This window comes from Chinchilla lanigera, unplaced genomic scaffold, assembly GCF_000276665.1.
Source record: "Chinchilla lanigera isolate Chin_1 unplaced genomic scaffold, ChiLan1.0 scaffold00011, whole genome shotgun sequence".
NCBI lineage: Eukaryota > Metazoa > Chordata > Mammalia > Rodentia > Chinchillidae > Chinchilla > Chinchilla lanigera.
This window is the reverse complement of record NW_004955412.1, coordinates 4,796,543-4,811,211: the sequence shown is the minus strand read 5'-3', so window position 1 is coordinate 4,811,211 and position 14,669 is coordinate 4,796,543. Positions and strand designations below refer to the sequence as shown.

General features: G+C 36.5%; 1 long non-coding RNA gene across 4 annotated transcripts in view; it reads left to right on the top strand.

The window, feature by feature from the left end:
- The window catches only part of LOC102008204, a 44,818-nt gene that overhangs the window by 9,773 nt on the left and 20,376 nt on the right, over positions 1-14,669 (top strand). For 3 of the 4 annotated variants that reach the window (XR_001232850.1, XR_259971.2, XR_259970.2), the window contains exons 1-2: positions 5,270-5,952; positions 6,678-6,795. The exons of the other annotated variant lie outside the window; for it this stretch is intronic. This is a non-coding gene — a long non-coding RNA (uncharacterized LOC102008204). Of the gene's footprint in view, positions 1-5,269; positions 5,953-6,677; positions 6,796-14,669 lie in introns of those variants that run through there. 4 annotated transcript variants of the gene reach the window in all.

The window sequence follows — 14,669 nt, the reverse complement described above, 5'->3', positions numbered from 1 at the left end:
CAACCACTGTTGATTTGTATTAATTTGTCTTGAGACTCTGTATCACTTTGAATGTTTTTGCTTTGTTTTGTTTACGTTCGTGATGCTGGTAGGCTGCTACTGTTCTATTTTGTTGGTTTGTTTATTTCTCATGTACTACTCTCTTTAAAATAAAAAAAAAAGAATTCATGGGTGATGGTGCAACATATCTCAAGATTGCCCTAAGATGGTTCTAAAAAGGACCAATGATTAGATAGATGACAGACAAGCATTAAAAGAAAAAGAGAGGGATGAAATGTGGTAAAAATGGTAAAAATTAGAAATTCTTAGTGAAAGATATACAAATGTTACAGTTTTATATAATCTTAAAATTTTAATACCAATTGTATAAAATTAAACTACAGAAAATTTCCACATAGAGATTAAATCAGAGTTGCTCCAGTTTGATAGTTGCCCCTGTCAGAAACACACTAAACCCTTTGACATGGTTTGGATATTATTTGTCCCTGAGAAAACCTTGTGTTGAGGTTTGCTTGTCAATGAACCCAGGTTGCGAGGCATGGCCTGTCAAGTACCTCACGTCTTTTCTGAGAGATTAGATTTGCTCTCAAAAGAATTTAGTAGTTCTTGGGAGAGCAAGTGGGTCAACACGTGTCCCCCTCCCTCTCTTCTGCAAATGCCCACTGTCCACCCTCTGGCCCTATCTGCCACATGATGATGCAGGGAGACCCTCCCCAGATATGGCTGCCAGTCTTGAACTTCCAGGTGTAAGGTGAACTGCTTATGTTCTCATAACAGTTTTAAAAAACCTCAAACATGTGAATAAGTAGCCCCACGAAGAAAGAGCAAGTAAAAATAACAAATAATAAACTCAGAATCCCTAGGACTAGAAATACTGAAATCTGAAAATGAGCAATGTAAAGTAAGTACATTTAGTGTGTTTAAAAATAAAGCTTAGAGTCCAAAAAAATAAACAAGGAATAATATACTATCAAAAATAGCCATGTATATTTGACAATCTACCAAAAGATTGTCTAGAAATGAAAATATAATTATTAGAATTTAAAATGCAATTGTTTAGAGAATAACTTGTAGAAAATTAGCTAACTGGAAAACATCTAAAATTTTGTTATTCAGAATGGAGTCTAGAAGTGTAAAAGAAAAAAGAATATAAAATAGTGGTCAAACAACCTAAAAGATAGAATATGGCCTAACAGATATCGAGTTTCAAATCCAGAAGATAATAACAGAAAATATAGAAGGAGCAGTATTTGAAGAGATGATTGAGAATAAATTCATTGGTACAAAGTGGAAAAAGGATAGATATAAACAAAAAATATTTAAATATACAAAAATCAAATTTCTGAGCAATGAAAACAAAGAGAAGATCATAAAAGCCCACATAAAAAGAAGACACATTGTCTAAAAGGAAAGATATTTGGCTTCCATTCTCAACAGCAGCAAAAGAAGCCCAACGTGGACAATAATATCTTTAAAGTGCTAAGGAATGTGATTATTAACCTAGAAGCTACAATAAACACCTCCACAATCTATGCTTTGAGGCAGGTTAGCGATGGGTGTGATGATATCCACTAATAGCTCTTGTCAGCCTGACTGGATGAGGAGACTCCTGGAGAGGCTGTTAGGTCTTGGGGTGCTGTAATCGTCGGAGGATTAACGCGCTGATGTTCACAGCTCAATGTGCCGTTAGGTGGGTCTCCGCTGGAGGTACGTCCTGGGGCACAGCCTTTGGAAGGTACTTCTCTTGCTGGTGCTCACTCCCTGTGCTTTGCTCCACAAACCCTTGCTCCTTAATGTTTCTGTCTTGGAGCCTTCAAACTTAGACGGAAACCGCTGAAACTGTGAGGTAAATTAAAATATTTTTTTAAAAATTAGGTTTATTACTGCAGTTTAGATGTACGTAGTGATCATATTCATCATAGGGAATTTGTGCCTGTATATGATATATCTTGATTCCTCTTTTTTCCCTCAATCCCTTCCCCTCCCTTTAACTCCTCTTCCGCTCCTCATTTACAAAGTATTTCTACAGTTTATCCTTCTTTTATCTTTTTTTTCTTTTCCCTTGTTTCCCTACTCCTTCCTAGTTCCCCTTTCTTTTGAACAATTTCTTCCTATTTCACAATTCATGTTAAACACTTTGGTGCTTATTTACACTTTCAGTTTCTCACATCAGAGAGACAATGCAATATTTACACACTTGTCCAGTTTATTTCACTTAAGGGTATGATCTCAAACTGCATCCATTTAGCTAGAAATGTCCCAACTTTATACTTCTTTATGGCAGAGTAGTACTCCATTGTATTATAAAACCATAACTGTTTATCCATTCTTCAGTTGATGGGCATTTGGGTTGTTTCCAGGATTTAGCTATTACAATCTGTGCTACTACAAGCATGAGTGTGCATATATCACTGTGGCATTGTGTTTTTAATTCTTTTGGGAAGATACCAAGAAGGGGAATAGCTGGGTCAAATGGGACCTCTAATCCTACTTTTTTGAGGAGTCTCCACACTAATTTCCATAGTGGTTGCACCAGTCTACACTCCCACCAGCAGCAGGGAAGGGTTTCTTTTCCCTCACAACCTTGCCAGCATTTGTTAATGGTTGATTTCGTGATGATAACCATTCTTTTTGGGGTGAGATGGAATATCAGTGTTGTTTTAATTTGCTCTCTTGAATGACCAGTGATATTTAATATTTTTTATATATTTATTTGCCATTTGTATTTCTTCCTCTAAGAAGTGTGTATTCATCTCAGATGCCCATTTTTGGACCAGATCTTTAATTGGGGGGGTTCATGTTTTTCAATTCTTTGTATGTTCTAGATATTAGTCCTTTGTCTGAGGGACAACTGGCTTTAATTTTTTCCCACTCTGTGTGTTATCTTTTCTCTCTATTGGTAATTTCTTTTGCGGTGCAAAAGCTTTTAAATAGGATGAGATCCTAGTTATTGATTCTTTCTAATATTTCCCATGCTATCAGGTTTGGTTCATGAAATCTTTGCCTACATCTACGTCTTCAAGAGGTCTACCTATTCACTCTCCCAGCAGATTTAGTATTTCATTTTAATATTTAGATCTTTGATCCATTTCAGTTTTAGTTTTGTGCACAGTAAGAGGAATGGGTCTAGTTTTAGTTTTTGGCATGTGGAAAGCCAGTTTTTCCCATGTCACTTATGAAGAGGTTATTTTTCTTCCAGTGAAGGTATTTTGCACCTTGGCCAAAGATAAGGTGGATCAGTGTGTTTGGATTTTTTTCTGCATCTTCTAATCTATTCCACTGATCCTCAGGTGTTTTTTCTTTTGCGGGGGGCAGGGGTGCCCGTATCATGCTGTCTTTGTCAGTAGCTCTGTAGTACAATTTCAAGTCAGGAATTGTGATGACCACTGCCTTGCCTTTGTTGCCTAGGATTTTTTTGCTATTCTGGGTCTCTTCTGGTTCTGAATGAATTTTAGTAATGTTTTCTCTAGTTCTGTGTGGTATGCTAATGGTATTTGATTGGAATTGCATTAAATCTGTGTAACAGTTTTGGGAGTATGGTCATTTTCACTAGGCTGGTTCATCCCACCCATGAGCAAGGGATATTTTTCCATTTTCTGATATCCTCTTTGATCTCGTTTTACTGTCAATTTTAATGTATAGGTCTTTTACTTTGTTAGATTGATTCCTGAGTATTTCATTTACTTGGATGCTATTTGGATGCTTCTCTCTCAGTGTGTTTACTCTTTGTACACAGGATTGCTATTGAGTTTTGAGTGTTGACTTTGTATCCAGCTACACTACTGAATTTGGTTATTCAATTTAGAACTCTTTTGGTGCAGTTTTGGGATCTTCTGTGTAGATTACCATGTCACCTGCAAAGAACAATAATTTAACTTCTTTCTTATCTTTAAACCACCCTTCTTTAAGCTACAATCATCAGATATTTTGGGCCAGCAACTGAAATCTAGCTAATATATGTATCCCAAAGTTGGCTCTTGCTGGAATGTCAAGATTTTAGTCATACTTTGTGTTTTGTGATTTTTCTCAACTTTGTCTTTTAATGCTTCTGATTGAAAATATTACAAGTTGGGTTGGGGATGTAGCTCAGCGGCACAAGCAACTGCCTGGCAAGGGCAAGGTTGTGAGTTTGATTCCCGGTACCAAGAAAAAAAAAAAAGAAAATATTACAAGTACTGGACCCGCTTCATCCTGGCTGGTAAACTGGTAATTTTGGGAGCATGCGTGGCTTTTATTTAAAGGATGTATGTTTTGACCAAAAACAGGCACAGTATACAATCAACATACACTACAAAAAAAATCTTCTGAACCTTCTTTGTCAAGAAGTGTATTAGGTATAAGATCTTTCTCTGAAAAACAAACAAACAAACAAAAAACCAAAGAAACCAAAGGATCTAATTTAACCATTCTGCTACTACATAGAACGGATCGCAATCTTTCCAGCCTGTGATAGAAATTTCCTTAGTATCTATATCTTGATAACTATTCTAATGTCAAATGCTTTATATATTTTAGGTTGTTGTTAGGTATCTCTGATTATATAGTAGCAAATCTCAAATTCAACTTCTCCCATTTTATGCTTGGAACGTAGACCAATTCTTTGATCCCAAAATGTGTAGGGACTTCTCCCTACCAAGAAAGCAACTGCTTCTGCAGCAGAAGCCAGCTGCACATCCTCTAAGCCAATTCAATTCTAACAGTATAACCTGGAGAGAGTATCAGACCCCACAGGTTGAGGGCTATCACAAATCTGACTGACCAGCTACCAAGTGGGGTTCCCACAACCTTTTCCTCAGATTCAGTTAATTTGCTTAAGCAACTGACATGAGTCAGGGAATGCTATATTTGCTGGTTTATTATAGAGGGTATCACAAAGTGCACAGAGGAAACGTTGAAGAGGTGAGGTAACGGGAAAGGCAGAGCTCCCCCGCCCCGACCAGGTGTACTATCCTCTAGGATTCTCCACGTATTCACCCACTGGGAAGCTCTACAAACCTTGTGCTTCTGGAGTTCTAGAGACCTCTCTGCATCAGCTCAGAGAGGTGTGGACAACTATATAGAAATGTGATAGGTCAGAAAGGGTGTGATCTGATGTGAGCAGATGCCTGGGGAAACTCAGCAAGACACATCTATTCAGGTCCTTCTTGGCCTCTCTGTGCGGCACTCCTTCCTTCTGGGGGTGGGGCAGGTCTCCTCCTGAAACTAGGGTCTTACGAGCTACTATCAGGCAAGGTAATTCAGAGAATTTTTTTATGGTTGGGCCTTACACACAGGTGGGTGAAGATTAGTTCCCATGATTTGCCTTAGAGAAGAGAAATTCTATCTTCTGTGCTATGGCTTACTTTGAGGAGAAAAAGGAGCAGGTGTAAAAATGCTGAGGACCAGAGAGAGATTTTGCTTCCTGGGGTTTGCTTGAGCCCGATAGGTCCTAACATTATAAGAAAAATCGTCATTCACCTGCATCACTCCGAAGCTGTTCTGAAGCTGCTTTAGGAGCTACTGGTACAAGGCTAAATATTTGTTGTCCTAATTATTTAAAAAATAACTATTTCTGGCTACATTATGACCCAGCAAGTGTGAACAAAACCAAAAAGTAGATATCATAATATTACAACAGAATATTATGATTATATCCTACTTTGAGTACCAATTTCTGTATAAGTCAAGATAGCCTAAGTAAAAATAAATAATAAGCCCCCAGATCTCAGGGAGTTATAATAGGAAAGGTTTAGCTCTCATTCTGCAGGCTGACTAGAGGTCACTTTCACTTCAGACTCATTCAGGGACGTGGGGTGAAAAAGAACCTGCCATTGGGAGTGTCACTTCCTGTGGTAGAAACCAAGACGCAGTATCAGAACTCTGTTGGAAAAAGTACTTCCTGCTTGGCGGGGGAGTAGAGTCATTGGACAGCTTCCCAACTGCCAACGGACAGATTAGCTCACAGCAAGTCAAGTGAGTGAGACACTTGCCTTAGGTGCAAATCTAAAGAGACAAAAAAATTATCAATCAAAATATAGAAACGTTTGTAACATCTAAATGCTTTGTATATAAACATTTTATGTATGTAATACTAGAAGAAAATGTATGCATACACAAATATATATATACTCCCATCAGACATTATTCTTGTTTTTTGGGCATGTTATTCAAGATGTCTTAAAGGTCCAAATTTTAAAATGTTATAAAAATGTTTCAGTGATTATTACTTTTAATACTGGTGACTATAGTGCCATATTTCTATAATTTTAAAACATTAATGTATATTTCTATTGGTTAGACATAATATAAGAAATATTTATCCAAAGCCATAAGTCCATTGAAAAGTACAGAACAACACGTTCCCTCTGTTTTCTCAGCCTTGCAGTTGAATATAAAAAAATCTCAACATCAAATAGTGTACGTGCTTCAAATAGATAAGTGAAAAGAACTAAAACATTGTGGCATAGTAAGCTTTTGGTCTCTATAGCGTACAAGACAATTGATGAGACACTCCTCAGGTCGCGCTGGTTTTTTGACTCACTCACATTTATACATCTTGACCTGAATTGTAGTAACAAAACTAGGTCTTAACAGTCTATTCAATCCTAAATCAAACATGAGAGTGAATTTGAAAAGAAGTATTTCTCTGACATTTCTATTATATCAGATTTTAGCACTCCTTTTTTTATGCTTAGCAGTGTTCAGAGTTACACGGGCAGGATGACTTCTCAGACCACCTGATGTGCAGGCTTCTGGGAAAATCTCTGCGAAGAAGAGATAGCCTGGAGTGGGCCAGGTGTCATTTTTATAACCAAAGTAGGTATTGTGAGTACAATTTACGCAGCCTTGAAGCAATAGGTCGGGCTAGTCAACACTAAAAAATGTTCACAGGTTAATGTCATGGTGACCCAGGCAGTAGGTAAATGTAACCAGGCTGCGGCAACGGACAACACTGGGAAAACTGCAACTGCCTCTGCTTTTCATAAGGCTTCTCTCACTTCTCTTTCTCATGTCTGCTTTCTACTTGGTGCAGTCTCTGTCTGAGCTAAGACACACAACGCCCTTACATTCTTCCTCTCACACCATTATTTAAAACTTTTTTTTCAGACAATTACCACTGTGGAAAGAAGAAGAGAAGTAAAGTCATACTTCTTATACCACTATTTATACTGCTATGTATGTGGTGCAGTTATTCCTCACACAAGTCCTCCTAGGGTAACTTCTACCATATTGAATGACAATTTAGGTTGTTTGGTTATTACCTGTTTACCTCCAGGAGAGCATAAGTTTTCAGAAAGCTGAGATTTTGTTTGTCTAATTCATCACTTAATATCCAGCAAGCCTATGATATAACACAATGAAAGTCACCCATCACAGGGACTCAACGAATACTCCTAATACTGATGGAGGCAAAACTGTTGGCCATCCTAGAAAAGGAATCTCAAAAAAGTAGCTGTTGTCAGGCACAGTGGCACACACCTATAATCTCAACTATGTGGGAGGCTGAAGGAGGAAGTTCACAGGTTTGAGGCCACCAAGGCAGAAGCTGTCATTCAGGACAACGCACAATCATCCTCTTTTGCACACCTGCTGTGCTGCAGTTTCTTTTCTGCTAACCTTTCCAATCTCCTCTATAGTTTTCATTAGCACAAGAGCATCATTTTTCCTTATCCAAACAGATGAAATAGAGCCAAAACCTTTTAAGCCTGTGATATCACTTATCTCAGTAGATCTGTAACTGATTTGTTTATTTCCTTCTGTGTGCAGAGCTCCTTCACCTTATAGAAAGTATAAGTAGAGCATATTAGAGGACTTCAGAATTTAAAAATTTGTTAAGACCTGAACCCCATCTAAAAAACAAAAGAAAGTGGCATCTATTATCATACAAGTGTTATGAACATCAAGATACCTAATGCAGGGCAATTAGAAACTATGTACTTCCTTGCCTTTGAAGTGAAAGAAAGCGAGCCTGGCTTTGGAATAGTCCTGAGAGTTTAGCCTGGAGATATAGTGTGACAGCATCTACATCTGGAAGTAGTAATTACAGGCATAGGAGGACATGAAACATTTAGGAAGTATATGTGTCAGGAATGTAGAGAAAAGAGACTAAGGATCCTGGAAAGCACCAATATTTAAGAAATGATGCTAATAAACTCTCTTTTCTTGTTCTCTTCCACTTGCAGTTCCCAAGATACAATTCTGGGTATGCTGTTTACCTTTTTCTTCACCAGTAATTTACTGACATTTACCAGTCGCTTGCAAGTCAATGCCTGCTCTGGAGAAATAGTAATAAAGAAATTTCTTACTTTCACAGAGCTTATAATCTCATGAAATGGCCAACCAATCATCCAACTAACAAACAAAATATCAAAATAAGTGTCCAATAAAGAAAATAATGGACACATTAGTGCTTTGATGATAATAACAGGTTGAGGGAATAGAGACTGGGTTTCAGACTTAGGTTGTTTTCAGAGAAGGCCTCTCTGGGGAGAACTTTACATGGGAGCTAAATGACAGGAAGCAAGCAGCACAGACACCAGAGGGAAGAAAATTCTAGGAATGGAGGACAATGGGGACATAAAACATGAGTGAAGAAAGGGCCTGGCTTGTTCAAGGACGAGAAACACCGATATAGCTATAAGATCTGAGTAAAAAGGAGACTAGAAAAGATGAGACCAGTCAGTGTCCAGAATCTACTGGATCCAGTCAGCATCTACTGTCTTGTAGATTTGAGTACATTTTTTTAATACAAAGAAAAACCGTTGGATGATTTTAAGTGCTTCATCTGATTTATATGCTTTTAGAAAGACCCTCCTTAGCCTCTTGGAGGAGAATGAATTGTACGGGAGACTGATGATCTGAACTGACAGTGGTCAGAAGAGGGGAAATCAATGGATTAAAGATGTATTTAGAGTGATACTACGTGATGACAGCTTAGCTATTCAGAGTGAGAATAAAAGAAGAATCAAGGATGTTGACCAGAGTAGCTTGAGTTCTTCTTTTTAAACATGAACAAACTAACCTATACTTACACAATTGTCAGCTATTGTTAAAAGAGGCAGGCGAGTGTGTATAGTATGGATTTTTTGTGTAACTATAGGGAAAGAAGAAAATATATAAATAGATGTAATTATAATATATAAAATAATATATTTAATGATATTGGAAGCAGAAAATTGTGGGATGGCGGAGTAAGTGGTCAGGGAAGATTTACTGCTGTACCTCTTTTTATACATTTTAAATTTAGAATCATATTACTGAATTTCTTACTCAAGTAACTGATATTAATTAATACTTATAATTAACTATAGTTTATGCATGTAAGCCACTGATGTACTTTAACTCAGAATTTATATAAAATGCCATTTGTATGTTTATTAAATAAGAGACAGAAATATGAAATATCAAGAAATATGTTTAAAGTATTTAAAATGAAAGAAAATTTTACAACAATAAATGTATGTAGGTTTGTCTGTCTAATATGTAATTAATAAAAATGCTAACAGTAATTACAAGTACTTGTATTGAGTCTCTAAAAACTGTGGTTAATGGATTTAAAAATACTGTTTATTTAATTCTCAAAGCAATCCTAGGAAGAAAATATTTTCATTATAGTTGTGAATGAGATAAAGAAAATGAGAGTTAAGAGAGTAAATTAATGTACAAGGGAACATAACTGAGATATGAAAGACTATGCCTTGAAAGTTCAAGAGTTGATATGACATTGCATATAAAGTTATAACTCTTTACAACATATACTTACCTTTAAAGAATAATATACAACATGCTAATTACAACTGCAATTACAAAATAAAAATAAATTATTATATATATATATATATATATACAATAACCATAAATGGTTGGAAATAATGGGACTGGAAAATTGAAGAATGCTAAAAAAACTGGAAAAGGTGGAGAAAAAGAAGGAGATAGAGAGGAAGAAAAGAAAAATGGACTAGTCATAGAGAAGTAGTACCTTAACTTCTGATGTCATGTAAGAAATTTGGACCAACCATCTCACCAAAAACAGCAAAAATATGAACTTGCCTTATCAAAGGGATGTGCTAATAAAATAAAAACAATTAAAAATAAAGATATGCAGGGAAAATACAAAATAAACATTAAAAAACATGAGACAGTGGAGCTATCAGAATTTATATGTATAAATCAGTAGGCTTACTACGTTTAAAATTAGAGAAGGCATGCTAGGAAACAGCAGTCAGAAGCTATTCCATAAACAAACTAAACAAGACAAGAGGTAATAAAAGCAGAAATAAGAATGCACTTTATAACAAAGTCTGCTAAGTAAAGCTTAAAATATGCTGTTTAGATCAAAGAAAGAATAAAAACACTGAATTCAAACCTATATTATGAATGATTAGTTTAAAATGCCATCTGACTAGCATCTCTTAGTATAGCTTTTCCAAACTTCCTAAAATATAAAAAAACTTCCTAAAATATGGTTCCTTACACACACACACACACACACACACACACACACACATTCAAGTGTCCCACATTAATACATATTTTAAAAAATATTGTTATAACTTGTGTCTAGATGTCACAAAAGAATCACTGAGTCTTAGATGGGGCGGTCCAGAGTATGTGATGCTGGGATTAAATGTGTGATGCTGGGGTTAAGGGTGTGTGACTACTAAATTAATCCATTGATTGGTTTGGGTGTAGATAATGGGAAGGCCCACCTGCTTATGAGTGCTAACCACTCCCCAAGGGCATGTAGCCTCTGTAGAAGATAAGGGACAGAAAGATGCTGCTCTCATCACTTGCTGCTTGCTACTTCACTGCTTTGCTGCCTTCCTGCCTTCTGCCTGCCATGAACTCTTTCTCCACTATGATGCTCCTCTGCCATGCAACTCTGCCTTGGAACCAGCCAACTATGGACTGAAACCTCGACAAACTATGAGCCAAAATGAGCCTTCCCTCCTTTAACCTTGTGTGTCAGGTATTTAGTCTTAGCAATGACAAAAGTAACCAAGATAGATATGAGGAAAATATTTCAAATCTCCAAGACTACCTCTTGAACCAAATGCCTAAAGAAAGATGTATCACATACATCTATTTTTCCTTTCCTGCAAACTTACCTTCCTTGTTGTTTGCCGCGGCAATTTGCATAGCTGCAATTATTGCTTCACAAAGAACTTGCGATTAGAACTGGCCTTGTGAACTTTGTTCTTGCCAGTTTGTGTGAACAGGAATTAAATGGGTGAGGCTTTTTGGAATTTTTTTAATGACCTATTTTCCTTGCACTCCCCTTTTCCCATTATATTTGCCATTTCCTCTTCTTCCTGCCTGCCTGCAGATATGGCCTCCATCATATGACCACAAGGACCACAATTCCTGGTAAGGATGGAAAAACAGGAAGACAGAAGGAACCAAGTCATGGTGATATCTTTGCAACATCACAGCAGCGTTGACTGCCTATTTTGTGGCCTTTTTGTTACATGAAAAACAAGGAAAGCACATACCTATAAGAAACCACTTTCTAATAGTTGTTGGCTAATCCCTTTATAACTGATAACGTTAAAGATCTAGACTTCATGAGAGACTGAAGTTATCCTTCTACCAGATGAAGGCTGAGTCCTGCTAGAGACAGAATCTCTGTTTTTCTACACTTCTGTCACTTCAGTGTCCACTACCCTCACATGTTTAGAATTCCTGTCTATGTTCAGTGCTCCCTGTAATGGGATATGACACCATCAGTCACTTGGCTGATGGTGTTTACAGTTAACCCATCGAGTTTCTGGCAATGCTGTCTGTAGTGGGATACAACTCTACCTGCCCAGTCATTTGTCTGGTAGTGTTTGAGTTAACCCTTGAGTTTCTGCCTAGAGCACTCTTTTGTAAGTTCTCAAAAACCAAAGGCTTTCCTGGTCCCCAGTCTTTGGCCTCATTCCTGTGAGAAGATTTCCCGATTGTCTTACATTGATCACTCCCATCTATAAATTGTCCTTGCACTTCCTACCTACATCGCATGCTTTCTATAATGTTGGTTACTTGATCTGTATGTATTTTCAACTGGGCTGAATATTTCCAGATACACTCCCTTTAACACCTTATCAGTGCAGTATATAGCATGTCTAGTACTATTGGGTAGGTGAATTAGAAACCTATGAATAAGAGCCTTTTCACATTTTTTATTGCAAGAATAGTAATCTGAGTTTCTTTGCAGAAGTTTTAACTTCCATATCTCACATCTTTACCATTTCCACTTAATCCAAGAGAATATGAGTCACAACATGATAACACATCCTAGTGAGTCACCTAACCCACTCCACAAGGACATCCTTCAGAATGCTGGATACCTGTTATTTCTCATCCTCTCCCAACGCTTCATATAAAAATCAAGAAACATTACTACATGGTATCATTCTTTGTTTTCATACATGGTAATTTTTTTCATGGTAATTTTTAAATATCAAAATAGTTGTAGAAATTCAGATATTTAAAATGTTTAAATCAATGTAATACATCATATCAACAGAGCCAAAGATAAGAATCACATGATCATCTCAATATATCCAGAAAAAGCTTTTGATAAAGTCCAACACTTATTCATGATAAAAACCCTAGAGAAAATAGGAATAGATGTTCTAAACCTCAAGCTGGTAAAAGCCATGTATGAAAAACCAACAGCCAATGTCATACTAAATGGACTAAAGCTAAAAGCTTTCACTTTAAAATCAGGAACAAGACAAGGATGTCCACTGTCACCACTCCTATTCAGCATAGTTCTGGAAACATTAGCCAGAGCAATTAGACGAGAGAGAGAAATAAAGGGAATAAAGATAGGAAAGGAAGAAGTGAAATTATCATTATTTGCAGATGACATGATACTCTACATAGAAGATCCCAAAAACTCCACCAAAAGGCTCCTAGAATTTCTGGATACAAAGTCAACATTCAATTATTGATGGGATTTCTATATACAAATAACAAACACAGTGAGAGAGAAATTAGGGAACCATACCTTTCACAATAGCATCTAAAAAGTTGAAATACTTAGTAATAAATCTAACAAAGGAAGTAAAATTCTATACAGTGAAAATTACAGTATTCTGGAAAAAGAGATCAAAGAGGATTTCAACAAATGGAAAGATAATCCTTGCTCATGGTTAGAATCAACATTGTGAAAACGTCCATACTTCTAAATTTTTATATAGATTCAATGCAATTCCAATGAAAATACCATTGGTATACCTTACAGATATAGAAAAAACATTCCTAAAATTCACCTGGAACCAAAAGAGACCCAGAATAACAAAAGCAATCCTGGGCAACAAAGGCAAAGCAGGAGGTATTACAATCCCTGACTTGAAATTATACTACAAAGCTACTGTGATAAAATCAGCATGGTACTAGCAAAAAAACAAAACAAAACAAAACAGACCTGAAGATCAATGGAACAGATTAGAAGATGCAGCCACAACCACAAACACACTTAGCCACCTTATCTTTGACAAAGAGGTCAAACATGTTCACTGGAAGAAAGATAATCTCTTTAATAAATGGTGCTGAAAAACTGGCTTTCCAAATGCTGAAGACTACATAGACTGATGCCTGTCTCCATGTACCAAAATAAAGTCAAAATGGCTTAAAGGTCTACATATTAAAACAGAAATACTAGAGCCACCAGAAGAGAAAATAGGTGGAAATCTTGAAGACGAAGGGGTATGCAGATAGTTCATTAACAAAAACAAAACTGCACAGGAAATACTTCAAAGAATCAACAACTGGGATCTCATCTTATTGAAAAGTTTTCTCACATCAAAAGAAATCACCAATAAGGTGAAAAGAAATCGGGAAAAAGTTTTAGCTAACTCTCCCTCAGACAAAGGACTTCTGTCTAGAATGTATAAAGAATTTTATAAAACAAACAAACAACCAAAAAAAGAATTTTATAAAATTAAGCCTCCAAAAATCATAGACCCAATACAAAAATGGGCATCTGAGATGAAATACACACTTCTTTGACAAAAAAAAATACAAATGACCATAAATACATGAAAAAATGTTCAACATTATTAGTCGTTCAAGAATTGCACATTAAAACAACACTGACATTCTATCTCACCCAGAAAAATGGCTATCATCTAGAAATCAACCAATAACAAATGCTGGAGGGGCTGTAGGGAGAAAGGAATCCTTCTTCACTCTTGGTGAGAGTGCAGACTAGTACAACTACTGTGGAAAGTAGTGTGGAGAATCCTAAAAAAACTAGGATTAGAGGTCCCATTCAACCCACTTATACCCCTCCTGGGTATTTTTCCAGAAGAACTGAAAACATCATACCAGAAAGATATATATGCACCCATGTTTATAGCAGCACAATTTGTCACAGCTAAATCTTGCAAGCAACCCAAATGCCCATCAATGGAGGAATGAATAAAAAGTCTGTGGTATTTTTATGCAATGGAGTATTATTCAGCTATAAAGAAAGATAAGCAAGAGGTTTTTATAGGTAAATGGATACAACCTGAGCTCATACTTGCAAGTGAAATAAATCAGACCTACATATGTAAACATCATATTGCCTCCATAGTATAAGAACCTGAGAGAGTAAATATAATCTGAAAACTACAATAGATACTGGGAAAGGGAAAAAACCTGCTCAGATTGGAAAGACCAACTGAGAAGAGGGAAAAGCAAAAAAAAAAAAAAAAAAA